Raw genomic sequence first — 14,201 nt, 5'->3', positions numbered from 1 at the left:
CCTAGAGCAAGTCGTGTCCCCTGCCAATTAAAAGCAAGGGGTCCTCTATGCCATTAGCTTATGGCTTATGGCTAGGGCTGAGGAGGGATCTGGGTGGGAGGCCAGAAGGCAGCACAATTGGGTGTCAGGGAAAGCCTGTGGGTGAGGTGCATAGGTAGTTGGCAGGTTGGGGAAGGTGCCAAGTTAAAGGAAACAGGGCAAGTGGAAGGTTCACCCCTAGAGTGGGACTGTGGTGAGGGGAGTGGGGCATAGTGGTGCTGATGTCCAGGCCACAGAGTCCAGGTTGGGGCAGAGCCCAGAGGGGGGATGGGTACAGCCGGTTCAGCGTCAGAGTGTGACCTGCTCCTAGGGGCTTGTGAGTCTACTGTCCTTGTTAATGGCAGTTCACAGCTAACCAGGGCAGGCAGAAGGAGTTAGGACTTCCCAGAGGTTCCAAACTGCACCAGGGGGGTGACATGGAATGGGGAGGAGCCTGACTACCAAGGGAATCCCCAGAGTCAAGAGGGCAGAGAAGCCTGCCATCTGTGGATCCAGCCTTCGGATTCCAGAACAAGGATTCTTGCCACATAGAGACTCAGCCTTTGGCCAGGGCCCTCAAGCAGACCATAGGACCACCTCAAATCAACTGAAAGTTCCTGCTGTGTTTTCCTTCCCTCCCCTTTTCTTATCCAAATCAAACTCAAAGCCAAATCCAAACTCATGGCCATTGACTCATGGCAACCCTATAGAATGGGGTAGAAGTGCTCTGGCGAGCTTCTGAGGCTGTAACTCTTGACTGGAGTGGAAAGCTCTGTGTTTTTCCCATGGAGCAGCCAGTGGTTTCGAACTGCGAACCTTGCTGTTAGCAGCCCAACTCATAATCACTTTGTCTCCAGAGCTCCTTCCAATCACTAGCCCTTGCCAAAGAAACCAAGAAAATCTGTGCTCACATTGTAGGCTAGCGGGGCCACAAGTCCGGTGGTTAGCTCAGTCTAGTTTGAGCCTTAGAGATTGAGTGAGGGAGATCCAAACAAAAGATAGGCGTCAAACAGCATTGTGTGTCCTTCAGGATGGTTGGAAGGCATAGTCGGAGGTGATAAGGCAGGAGGTGAAACCAGTAGGTAAGCAGAAGTCACTTCATCAAGGACAAAGGGCCAGGAATGCATGTTCCTGGGTTGGGACTTTGTCTGAAGGCAAGAGGTGGGTGGGTGCCCCGAAGGGTTGGAGGCTGAGGGAAGGTCCTTGTGTTCTTGGCAGTCACCCCAGTTGCAGTGTGGAGAATGGATGGGAACACAGGAGGGGTTGCTGTCTGCCCTAAGCTGGATGTTGGTGATCGGACCGTGGAGGCAGAAGCGGGGACGGGCTAGAGAACCGTGGTTCTTGGCTGCCCACCTGTGAGTCCAGGCACCGCAGCACCCTGGGCGAGCTTCCTGAAAATCCAGACTCTGGAACCCCAATTCCTAGTCCTTGGAGGCTCAGATTCAGTAGGTCAAGTGTAGGACCCAGCAAGCTGGGCTTAGAAAACTCTCTGGGAGATTCTCCTGGTGTAGCCAGGCCGGCCCTACCGGGCTGGGTGGAGAGGAGATGGCAGAAGGAGGCCATGGTGACAGCCAGGTTTCTGGGCTGGGCAGTCATTAAACCCCTTTGCTGCAGTGGGGAGCTCACCAGAAGGGGGTGAGTGGTGGGGTGGCTTTGAGTTGTCAGCAGGATCAAGCAGTTAGTGGGAAGTATGGTCCCGGAGTTTATGGGAGGAAAGTGGTCTGAAGACACGGATGTAGGTGTTGATTAGATCCATGGAGCAATTGAAGAGCGAGTGAAGGCCACGAATGGAGCCTGAAGCACCCAGCATTGGGGGCAGAGGCCGCAGGAAGATCCCCTGGAAGGTCTAGAGGAAGTCTGAGGGAAGGCTGAAGAAAAGTGGAGGGTCAAGTCCCCCAACCAAGGGGATGCAACATTTATAAAAGGAGTCAGGACCAAGTGTACCAAGGGCTTGGGCTCATGGTGACAAAGTGGCCCCTGGCGAAGCAACAAGAGAGTCTTGGTGACTTGTGGTGGGTGTGAAGGCAGGCTGCCGTGAATTGAGTCTGCCTAGTTGGGAGCAGGGACTGCACTTTTGGAAAGCCTGGTTGTGAAGGGACCAAGGCTAGAGATAGAAGGTATGGGAGGAGCTGGCATCCAAGAACTCTTTGAGATTCTACATGTTTGTTTGCCTTTTGGGTGGAAGAGACTTGAACCCAAGTTGAGGCTGAAGACAGAGAGTCAAGGGAAGGTAGCAGATGCAGGAGAGAGAGGAGGAGGGAGGTGGGAGATGGAGTGCAGGTGGAGGCACAGAGAGAAGGAAACTGGAAGCCAAGGGACACTCCTGTCTCAGGTCTTCTCTGTGAAGTAGGGGATGAAGTTCTTCTTCACACGAGGGGATGTTTGCAAACCTTTGTTCCCTGGAGCTGCCATATGAGAGCATCACAATCAGGTGGCTTATCAAAGAAATGCAGTGTTTCACAGCTCCAGTGGTCCAAATTCAGGCTGTCGGCAAGGCCAGGCTTCTCCCAAAGAATCCAGGGCAGAGCCTTCCGGTAGCTTCAGCCATGCCTTGGCTTGTAGCTCCCCCACCACCCCGTCATCCCAAGGCCACTTTCCTGGGGGCCTCTCTGCATTGCTTTTCTTTTAGAGGACACTGCTCAGTTGGGATTAGAAACTCATCCAACTCCGGTATGACCTCATGTTAACTGAGAACATCTTCAAAGAGGGCACATTCACACAGACCAGGGCTTAAAACTTCAACGCGTATTCTCGGGAGACGCAGTTCGATCCATAATACCAGGGAAGAACCCCCTTCTGAGAAAGGGAGAGGCACTCAGTATGCACAGAAGGCAGGGTGGCTCTGCTCAGGGCACCAATGAGGTAAAGGTCAAGGACGGGTGGCGTGTCTGAATATCACAGTGGAAGGTGCTTTCTCCTAGCAGTTCACAGACAAGTGATGGCTGTGTGAATGACCGCAGAGAGAGGGCAAGACAAGGAGGTTAAAGAATAAAGGGTGGTAACAGAAGGGTTGAGGTGAAGGGATGGACAGTCGAAAGCAGGAGAGAAACGGAAGTAGAGCCAGGACAAGACAGGTCGGAATCCATAGAGGGACTTGATGACAAGAAGGTCCTGTGAGGTTGAAGGGCTGGCATGCTGGGGGGCTTGTGGGGAGATGGGAGTGATCAGAGATCAAGATATTGGTGCTTAGGATGGTGGTGAAACCCTCTTGAAGAAGCTAACGGACCTGCTGAATCTTGGGGTGAGCTGTTTGCTGGGCAGCGTTTCTGAAACTCACAGAGACTGTGGTGTATCCCGAAGGCTTGGTATGCCGTAGAGCTCACTGGGTACAGTTCTGCCCAACGGCTGTGGGGAGCCAACAGAGATGGGTGCTGCCCGGTGTTGATTTAAATCTTCCCTGTGGGAACTGGGGTGGAAGATGACTCAAAGGAGTGTTGAATGGAATTCAAACCACACAGGGTCTGGTGCTTGATAGTGCCTTGCCTGGGGGACTAAGGAGGAACATCTTTCTTGCTCAGTCCAAGGAGATTCAACCTACACTGGCAGGTAGGCAAAGGCAACTAGCGCTGTTGCCCAACTAGCCCACGACCCAAGGCTCAGTTAATTCTCCATCTGTGGGATGCCAGCAGGTTCAGGACTGACTTGAATGTGGGTTGCACATTAGTGCACATGTGCTTAAAGCACTTACGGTCCCTTTCAATTGGTTTGCCTGGAAAAATGGCTCCTTCAATCTCTGGAGCAAAAAAAAAAAAGAGTTGGATGATAAGATCTTTGAGGAGTCTCACCCACTTGCTCACCATTTTGGAGGTTAGACTACGTGCGAGGCCAAGGCTCGTGTGTGACAGGTTCAGATGTTACAGGACATGGCCTGGAAGCTGGGTCTGGTGAGGAGGAGAGAGGAGCCAAGGTAAAGTTTGGGACAAAGTGGCGAATGCAAAGGGAGCCTGGCACCCGGGGAGCCCAGCGGAGGGCAATGAAGCTCTGGGGAGTTCAGTGGGCTTCCAGAAAGCATGGTGGTAAGAAGATGGTGTCACCTGGGTGCTGATGGAACTCCGAAGGATGAGGAGGGGCCTCCACAGGACAGACCCCAGGGGGCATGGGGGCTGCTTTGCTCTGGTGGCTGCCCAAGCTGACCCCCGACTCTGGAGGATGCTAAACCCAATGGAATGAAATGCCACCCTTCCTGCCTGTGCCCCTGAGGTTGGGGTTGGGGCCATCTCAGCTCCTCGGGCTTCACTGGCTGATTTTCAGCAGGAAATCACCAGGCTTCTCTCTCTTCTCTTTGGCGTCCTGCTGAAACCGGTTCATCCCAGTAGCCACACACAGAGCTGCCCTGACAAATGGCGGCATTGGCTGCAGTCAAACCCAGGTGTCCTGCAGGGAAGCGAGAACCCCACGACCGAACCCCACTACCTTCACTAAAGGTCCCTTTCAGCTCTCATGTGGGACAAGTCTGCCAAAGCTCCCCTCAGAGCCATGTGGCCTCACCCCAGGATCCGGGGTCCCAGCCCCCAAGCCCCTTGCATCCCCCCCCCAAAGTGTCTGCATCTGGCTGCAGTGCCCGTGGGGTGTGCCCAATCCATAGTTCTCCTCCCCTGTTGTCAATTTCTCAGGAGGTGGGGGGTGGGGGGGCTGGAGCTCCATCTTGGCCCTTTTCTCCAAGACCCCTTTGTTCTCTGCCCGGCAGCCTGGAGTTCAGCTCCTGCCTTCCCAGACCCCAGGTTGTCAGCTCCTCCCAGGCCAAGGACCTGCCTGCGTCTCAGTCTCGGGCATTTCTGCTGAGTGTTGCTGCTTTGGCTTGGAGGCATGCCAGAACCTCAGGAGTCCCAGGGGCCTGCTGGCCAGTCCCCACGCCCTGGGGCTGGGCAAACTCTGACGGGAAGAATGGGGGTCAGAGTTCAGTCCCCTGAAAGCAGGAGACTCTGAAGAGGGGCCCAGGAGGGGTCTTCAGGACAGCCCTCTGTAGCAAGTCTGGGCTCACCATGCCTGGGACAACTCGGCAGTCAGCAAAATGGGACAAAAAGGAGCAGGCTTCCTGGGGAAGAACGGGGCGTGGGCCGAGGTTTCTTTTCGGTTAGCGGAGTGGAAGGAGCGCTGGACTAGGAGTCAGAGGGGCGTGGTGTCAAGAGACCTATCATAAAACAAATGCAAATGGTAACAACATTCATTGAGCATCTACCATGTGCCAGGCACTGTAGGAAGTGCTTCCTGCGTGTTCATTACCACTGTCCTACGAGGTGGGTGGTCCTTATAGCCATGGAACCCAAAGCCTGGGAGATGTAGTCCCATGGCCAAGGTCACTGGGCTAGTAACAGACACGGGTGAGAGGTAAGCCCAGGTGGGCCTGGCCCCACCTTGCTGGCTTATTGTGCAGATGATGATCTGGAGGCTCAGAGAGTAGATGACTGGCCCCACACCATGACCTAGGGCAGTGTGGAGCCCCTCCTCTTCTGCTGCCCACCTCAGGGATCTCAGGCTGCGGAGTGGGGAGACCCTCTGGGCCCTGGGATGTCTGACCACTTGGCATGATGTCAGGCTAGGAGGAAGGAGTGGAGCAGGTCCACACATCTGCACCTGTGGGCTTTACTCCTGGGTCGCCACTGCGTGGCCATGCAAGCAGGAGCAAGTCATAGCCACTAGGAACATCAGTGCAATGGGAAGGAGCACACCAGCCATGCCTGTCCCCCACAGTAAAAGGAACGACCCAATGTGAGACCACAAGATGTTAGAGCTGGCAGCCACTCAGAGCTAGCCTCCGTTCACTCCTGGAGCTCTGCTTTCCCCCTTGGAGTGTTTGCTCTGTTCATTCAGAGGTCACTAAAGAGCCCTGGTGGTGTGGTGGTTGCACACTGGGCTGCTAACTGCAGGGTCGGCAGTTCGAAACCACCACCGTTCCTTGGGAGAAAAATGGGGCTTTCTACTCCTGTAAAGAGTGACAGTCTCAGAAGCTCCGAGACAGTCCAACTCTGTCCTACAGGGTCACTAGGAGTCAGTATCGGCTTGATGGCTGTGAGTTTGTGAGTTACTGTGCAAGAGCATCCTTTGCAACCATCATTTCCTGAGAGTCTCAGGATTGTGCTGCGGGTTTGATGCCGTTACTATCTCCATTCTGGAGATTGAAGAAACGGGACTCAGAGGTAAGCGACTGGCTCATGGTCACAGAGGGGCAGGATGTAGGATGAGAATCGGAATCCACCACTCTCTCAGTCCCAGGTCTGAGCCTCCGACGAGCAGTCAGGAAGCTGGTTCCTCAGTTCCAAGATGCTCTGGAGTAGAGTGGGCAGAGGAAGAGAGACCAGTCAGCAAGTCCTGACTATCGCCGTGTGACAGGCATGATGATAAGTTCGAGAAAGCTTCAGAGGAGTCGAGTTTGCTACTGGAGCATTTCAGAGAGAGAGAGAAAGAACAGCAAGAATGAAGACTGGACGACTAGGTGGGGGGGACAGATAAGTGGCTGATTGTGCCCAGATACTAGGGCTTGGGGGTGGGGTGCCAAGAAGAGAGCTGAGAGACAGGCTGCAGGGGCAACAGGAGGCTGTCCACCTGCTGGGGCGTTCTGGAACCTCTCGTGGGACATTGTTGCTGCAGGGGGCGAAGGTGAGCAGGTTTTGCCTACAGACGCACTCCAGTGGGCCAAGGTTAACACGTTTCTCCAAAATAAATGGTCAACATTTCAACATCGAGAGTTCATATTCAATCCAGATCCCTGGCTCCTTTTGAAAGTTTAAATGACCTGGCCACTTGGGGATGACCTTCCTGTATCATAACCCCAGGCAAGCCAGGAGTGAATGCTAGCTGAGACATTTCTTCTAGACATCCTGCCCTGCCCCCCTCTCCAGCGTCCCTCTCTCCATTTGCTACCCTGGTCTGACCTCCCAGGATGCTGGATGTGGGGACACTCTTGGCAGTCTCACAGTGATGCTGGGGTCTCTGACCCCATGACCAGGGAAAGTTATGGCCAGAGACCCATCGGGCAAGTTTTTAAAAGTCTTTAGTCTTTGCTGAAGGGACTCTGCGTTTGTGCTTAAAGCCCAAAGATGCCCAATGACTTACCCAAGAAGCTCACGGGTGTTGGCAGAGCTCGGTGAGCAGGCGGGTGCCTACAAGATACGTTGTGGCTCCATCCATCGTAGGTGGTTCTCCAGGGCCTGGAAACCCCTGTCCCGTGAGCCTTCATTACAGGGGTCATGACCTGACAGCATGGGGGCTGACACTGGGTCCCAGATGTGAAATCTAAGATGTTTCCAATTCTGATGAACTTGGGGGACAGGCAAAACAGGCTGCAGCTGGTTCCAGATGGTTCCAATAAAGGCTGGGCGGGAGCTGTGCCTTCTTGGGAATGAGCAAGGAGCCAAGAGCCACAGGGAGGCTGGACCTTGTTCCCTAATTTGCTCACTTCCCCTCTGGGTCCTGGACATTGGACAATGTGGTGATTAGCTGGGGTGAATGTTGGGCTTGAGGTCCAATGCTATGGAGGAGGCTCCCCAGATGTGGGACACTCAGGACCCAAATGTTGGACTTGAGGTTGAAACCAGTCTCCTCTTATTTCTGTTGAGGTCCATCCACATCTTCCCAAGTAGTTGAGACCGGAGTCCTCAGAGGAAGGTAAAGAAAAGAACACAGGCTCTGGAGTCCTGGGGACCAGGCTTGGGGACCAGCTCCTCATAACTAGCTGTGTGACCTTGGGCCAGACACTCAGCCTCTCTGGTCCTGCCTCTGTGAATCAGGGGTCACGTTGTTCCTTGTTGAATTCACGTGGTTCTGTGAATAGATGAGGGGGCTTTAAAAAGCTCATGGATTCCTTCGGCTTTCGATGCCATTTTTCCCATGGGTTGTGGCGATGTTCGATGCCTATGTTTTGTAAACTGGGTGCCTGTAATGAGTCCACACACACTATCAGCATGGGCAAGAACATGGGCAAGAACATAGAAGGAAGGAGTGCCCAGCTCCTTCTTCACGTTGCTTCGGGATTCTGAACTTGGCAGATTCCCAAAGCTGTTATGGAGAGCCACACGAAATGCGAGAAAGAATGGATAGCCTCCTGTCCATCGGGACCTGGTCTTACCTCCTAGAAATGTGGGGGCCATCTCCTCTGGTTCAGCATGTTTGGGGTTTCAGCATTCCAGGAAACCAACCGTAGGTCTGTGTCATGTGGCGCTGATGTGTGGAGGGGAACCTCATCTGCCACTGCACCTGGCGCGGTGCCTGGTCCTTCACGTGCCTGAGCTCACGCCCCGGTGAGGATGGAGGGTGGGATCCGATTCATAGGGTGAGTCATGGTCCCAGCGCTCCTCTGTGGCCTTGACGGCTAACACATCACCCAGCAGAGCTGAGTGGTGAGGAGATGCATTTGTTGGGAAGGAGGTCCCTGCCAGGTGCCCCTGTGAATCCTTGTCCTGAGCTGCTCTTTCCCCAATTTTTCACATCCCAGGAATGATCTCATCACATCAGCTGGCACTCAATGGGCTGCTTTGGTGCTTTATCATGGTATGTGGCATTTCTTTATTTTCAGAATGGCTTAAGCCAGTGGTTCTCAACCTGTGGGCCGTGACCCCTTTGGGGGTAGAATGACCCTTTTACAGGGGTCGCCTGATTCATAACAGTAGAAAATTACAGTGATGAAGTAGCAACTAAAATAATGTTATGGTTGGGGGGGGTCACCACAACATAAGGAACTGTATTAAAGCGTCTCGCCATTAGGAAGGTTGAGAACCACTGGTTTAAGCTTTCACATTTCTATTGCTCTGCAGATGTGTATTCATCTGTGTGTGTGTGTGTGTGTGTGTGAGAGAGAGAGAGAGAGAGAGAGAAGAGAGAGAGAGAGAGAAAGAAAAGTGCTTGTCGTTTTCTGGGCTGGGTTTCAGAATAGAGTCTGGCTACCTGTGTGACTCAGCATGTGTCTATATCTGTGAGGACTGGCCTGTGTGTCCTTGCTGTGTGTGTGTGTGTGTGTGTGTGTGTGTGTGTGTCTCCCAGCTAGCGTGATCACCGATCTCATTTTACCTGGAACTCAGGAGAGTTCCTGGGATCTGGGGCTTTCAGAGTTGAAATGGATGGGCCTGCGCTTCCCAGTGTACATGAAGATACATGGAGGTGACTGCATTTGGTGTGAGCGCTCTTGTGTGTGCCAGTTGTGGCTGGGCGCTCTGCGTTTTTTCTGTGCGCATGTTTTCACAGATGTGTACCTCTATGTGTATTGTGTCTGTCTCTCTGTGTCCGACTCTGTGCATACGTCCCTATGGGTCTCCAGATTTATATCCTTGTATCTGTTAGTGCATGTTCTGGCATGTTCTGTGTGTGTGTTCATGTATTAAAAAAAAATCTATCAGGAACCTCAGTCTAAGAGGTCCGGTCTTTGAGAAAGCACGTGACTGTTGCTGGGTGGCCTGGTCTGGTTTGGTGAGCTGTCAAACTGGCTTCTTTTGTGGCTCGGCCGCCCTCTCGCCTCCATCCCCAGATTTCGTGGATGCTTTTGTGGAATCCAGCCCCTCTCAAGAGTTGGCCCCCATTCAGAACCAATGCCAATAGCCTCTTCACGGGAACCGCTGGTCCCAATGGCCCCTCCATGCCAGGGGCCGAGCAGCTGCCAAGGCTCAGTGCCCTGCACGGTGGGCGTGTCCAGACCCCGTCCTTCTCCCCAGTCTGTCCCTCTCTGCAGCCTCAGTTCGAGGTGGATGCTCAGTGCGCTGTCTTGCCCACTATCCTCCGGACACCCCCCAGCCCATTGAAAACGTTTTATTGTGAATGATTTAGGTGAATTGGGAGATCAGGTTCCCACTCAACGATTCACACCCACAGTGCAGTATCTCTTACCTCATTTCCTCCTCATGTTTCCTGTTTCCCTTCCTCCTTCCATCCTAACCATCCCCATATTTGGGTAAATGCCACCCTTTTGATCTCAATGGTTGGTTATTCTAAGGCCCATGTCCCTTGCTATCGCTATGCTTCCTCTTTCAGACCTCTCTATTGGGTGGCTGAAAATCAAGCTGCAGGCGTGGGTTCATTTGCTGACCTGGAGGGTAGCAGAGGGCCATCATCTCGGGGTTCAACAGTCTCCATCCAACCAAGAAGCCTGGTCTTTTAGGATTTTGACATTTGGTGCACATTTCCCCCAAACTCCCTGTAGGACCTTCCAATGTGATCCCTTTCAGAGCCATTGATAGTGGTGGTCGGGCACCATCTAGATCTCTGGACACAGGATCATGGTAGCTGGTATTTGCATGACTAAATTGATCACTGGACTAAATCGTTCAATGGGTCTTCAGTTTTCTTCACCCTCTAGCCCCTCTTCTCACAGGTTCAGCCCAAGACCAGCCCTTTCCCTGTGTGTCAGGCACTGGCTGCCACATAGTAAGTCAACTATCTCCTTCCCTGCACTCCACAGACTAAGGCAGCCTTCACTCAGGCGAATGGGATCAGAGAAGAAAGAGGAGGTGTTCGTTGTTCATTGAGCCCCACATGTGTCAGGCACCGGACACTGCTACATCAGGTCATTGAGGTAGGGGTGGTGGTCCCTTACTAAAGCGCAGAGAGATTGCGACATTGGTCCAAGATCACACAGCAAGGTGATAGAGTTTGTTGCAAAGTCCACCTCCCCCCACCTGTCCCCTTTGCTCCCTTGTGTAACTGCAGTGTGTGTGTGTGTATGTGTGTGTGTGTGCGCTCCTCTGCCTGCTCTGTTGGCCCGTGCACCTTTTGCAGGCTGTGACCCTGTTCGATGTGTCTCTGTGGCCTGGTGTAGCAGGCCCGGGTGTCAGCAGGCACTCCAGAAGGTTTATTGACTGAATGCCTGCTCTCTAAAACATGACAACCTCTGCTTTCATTAATCTGATTTATGGCCATGTTGGGACCCGCTGGGCTGCAAACCTGGGGGCCGGTGGCTATCATTTATCAGGAAACATCGCAACTGTTCCAGCTTCCAGTGCAAAGGGGGAAGGCAAATTGATGGGCAACAGCCTTGCACCGGGATGAGCCTGCGATGGTGGATCCCCAGCGCCCGGCTAATCGTGTAGAGCACGTGACAAGGAGGACCGCCCCACGTGGGCTCCGGCTGCAGCTCCCATCCACCTGCTGCCCGGAGGTGGCCACAGGGGGTCAGCTGCCTCTCATCGATCGCCAAGCTCGGGATGCCAAATGGTGCCTTTGAAAGTCCATAAAGAAAGAGACACCGGTTGGTCCCTGATCAATCACCCCTTGATGCCCCATACGCGGCACGTGTGGACACAGGACAATGCCCGGCCTCACCAGTGCTCAATCACCGTGGCAGGATTAATGGGTCCTCAGATGGGGAGCAGCGCCTGCCTCCTTCCCCCTCATCTCCAGGCCAGGCGTCTCCGGGACAACACTGCTGTGGCCGGAGAAGCCCCGGCTCCCCACGGCCCTCCTTAATTGAGATTGACGGATGTGGGGCGTGAGGGTCTTTAGAAGCCCCTGGGCTCCTGCATACTCTCTTGGGGGCAGATGGGCAGGACAGCTGCCCCAGCCTCTTCAGATGTCCAGGGAAACCATTCTCTCTCCGCGATCAATGCGGTAACTTGGGGGAGTACTGGGAGCCCCCACCTGAGTGGCCAGGCCCCAGGCCTCACCCTGGCCAGGACCTCAAACCAAAGGGTCCAGCTCAGGGAGGCCCAGGGCAGTGAGTGGAGGCCTCTGGCTGTCTCTCCCTGGCTTTGCACCCACCCCCACCCCCGGCCCTGAGTGATGAAGAGAGTACTCTGGCCTATGATGGTGATTGTATTAGGGTTGATAACTCGGAAATCCATCATCTTAATAAGACCTGCCGGCGGCTGAATTAGACAGATGCCGCCCGGAATTCCGGCAGCACTCGGCTTCCCGTGGAGCGCAATCATGTCCTCGTCTTCACGGCTCCCAGACGCCCGGAGTACGTGAATATTCAATTGCTGCCCCCCCCCCCATGTGCTTGTCAATAGGATTCATGCTCCCTCACCCAGGCGCCCCCTCCCCTGGACCTGCCGACAGCTTGAGCTCCTCTCTCACCTTTCCCAGAACGGCCCACACCTGCTGCCCATCGGATCGGGAATCATTCTGGGTGGCCTCGGGCCTGGACACAGCCCAGGTCTTTCCTCCCATGAACCCTGGTAGGTATCAGAAGTCATGCTCCCTCCAGTCAACCAGCCCCTGTGTTGAGGCCTCCAGGGAGGGAGGCCTGGTCAGGCAGGTGTCAGGAAAGATCCTGGTTCCTTCTCTGTCCTCCCGTCAAAACCAGGAAAACAGCTGCGGACACCAGCCGCCATTGCTCGGGAGCAATGCTTCAGCCAGGGACAGGACGCCAAGTCCCCACCCTGCCCTGATTCCCACCACGGTCCCCTCCCTCGCCCTCTGTGGATAGCTGCTGCATCTCGGCCACAAGGACACCCAGGCTGTCAAGCTCCTGGGGAAACGGTTCACAACCAGAGCCGAGCATTCTCACTGTACCCGTGGGGAAACTGAGGCACGTGGGCTTGGCAGAGAGTGACTACAGATGCCTGAGGGCTTTCTCCCTACCCCCCACAGCAGCATTCGGAAATGTGTTATTTCATTTTTTCACCTAGTTCCACTCAGTGGTTCCCCCATGGTTCCCCCAAGGGAGGACATTGGCCCAGTGCATGCTGGGAATACAAATGGCTGGAGCCATGGCTGGTGGTCTCCTAGTGGGGACCAGGACAGCTGGGCTCTGCAAGCACACCCTCAGGTTGGGGAACATCACAAAGGGCTGTCTCCACAGCTCCCTTGGCCAGAAGGCTGACCCCGTGGGTGACCATGCTGTCAGGACGCTGCAGATGGACCTTTGCTGTCCTCTCCGGGCTCACCCCTCCCCTGCATCCCCACAACCTTTTCGCTCTCTCATCCTCTCTCCTGAGGACGCCACCTCAACCCCTGCTGGATCTCCCAGCCTCCCTGGCAGCTTGCAGATGAGAGGCCTGCCCAGGCCCCCAGCCTTCAGAGCCCCCAAGGCCTCCCCTGGCTCTGAGTCCCGCATCCCGCTTTGTTCCATTTCCCTTACCCAGTTCTATTTCGCTGCCCCAACACCACCCTGGGATTGGGGTTGCCGGGCCCTCTTCTACTTTCACTGTGCGCCACTCTTGTCTGCCTGGGAGACACTCTTCAAGTCCCAGCTACAAGTCCCCCAACTCTGAGACCCTTCCTGGTCCCCAGGCTCCATCCTCTGCCTCTCTGCAGCCCCCTCAAGTGCTGCTCTCAGAGCACATGTCCTGTTGTCGTTGTCTGCCTGTCCTCTCCGCTAGTCCGAGAGCTGCTCTGGGTCAGGGACCACATCTTGCTCATCTCTGTGCCCAGTGCCCAGCCCGGGGCATGGCATGGGGTGACCATCTGTGATGTCCAATGGGTAGAGCGTGAATGAATGAGAAGACTTCCCCCACGGGTTCTCAGACGGAGCATGCCCACACAACGGCTGTTCCAGGGGCGACACTCATTCCCCCTCCCTGGGTCCTTGATCCGCTTTCCCCATCCAACCCAGGAGCCACCCCCAGGGGCCCAGTCGAAGGGACAGAAGGCTCCCAGTGCATCTGGAGCCCTGCCCAATCAGTGAGGCTTCTGGGAGTCCAGTGGGAGGCCTTGGGGTCTGAACAGCTTAGCAGGCTTCCTCTCTGATGCTCCTCTCCCCCCAGGGGTGGGGCAGCTGGTAGAGCTTGTCAGGGGGATTTGTCTCAGGCCTTTGATCACACCGCCTGTCCTGCCTTCCCCAGGAATGAAAGCTAAGGCATCAGGAGTCCCCGGGTGGGGGTACAGACAGCCCGTGGAGGTTCGCGTCCCTCTAAAAGTGGCTTGGAAGAAAGGCCCGGTGATAGACAAGGGAGCCATCAGCCACTCTCTGGGGCGGAGCTGGGCACATGGGGACTCCGTGACATGGAGTGCTGGTTATGACATGAAAGTAAAAGTAAAAGGTAAGGCCCCAGAGAATTCTGAGGGGGATGTATCTGGGGTGTTGTCTTTTGTTTTCCCCTGGTTTGTTTTTTTAAGTGAGAGAATTCAGGGTGAAGTTCCTGCCCTAATCCCACCTGAAGGTTCCTCTGAGCCCAGATAAACTTCTAAGCCCGCTTACCGTACTAAAGGCCACCATTGTCACCCCCACTTTTGACTTCCTACCACTAGAGCTCCCATGCGTCTGGGTCTGAGATGGGAGAGTGACTTTCCTAAGGGGCGGTGGGGGCTGCTCTGCCAAA

This window comes from Tenrec ecaudatus, chromosome 17 (assembly GCF_050624435.1).
Source record: "Tenrec ecaudatus isolate mTenEca1 chromosome 17, mTenEca1.hap1, whole genome shotgun sequence".
NCBI lineage: Eukaryota > Metazoa > Chordata > Mammalia > Afrosoricida > Tenrecidae > Tenrec > Tenrec ecaudatus.
Note: the sequence above shows the minus strand (reverse complement) of the source record.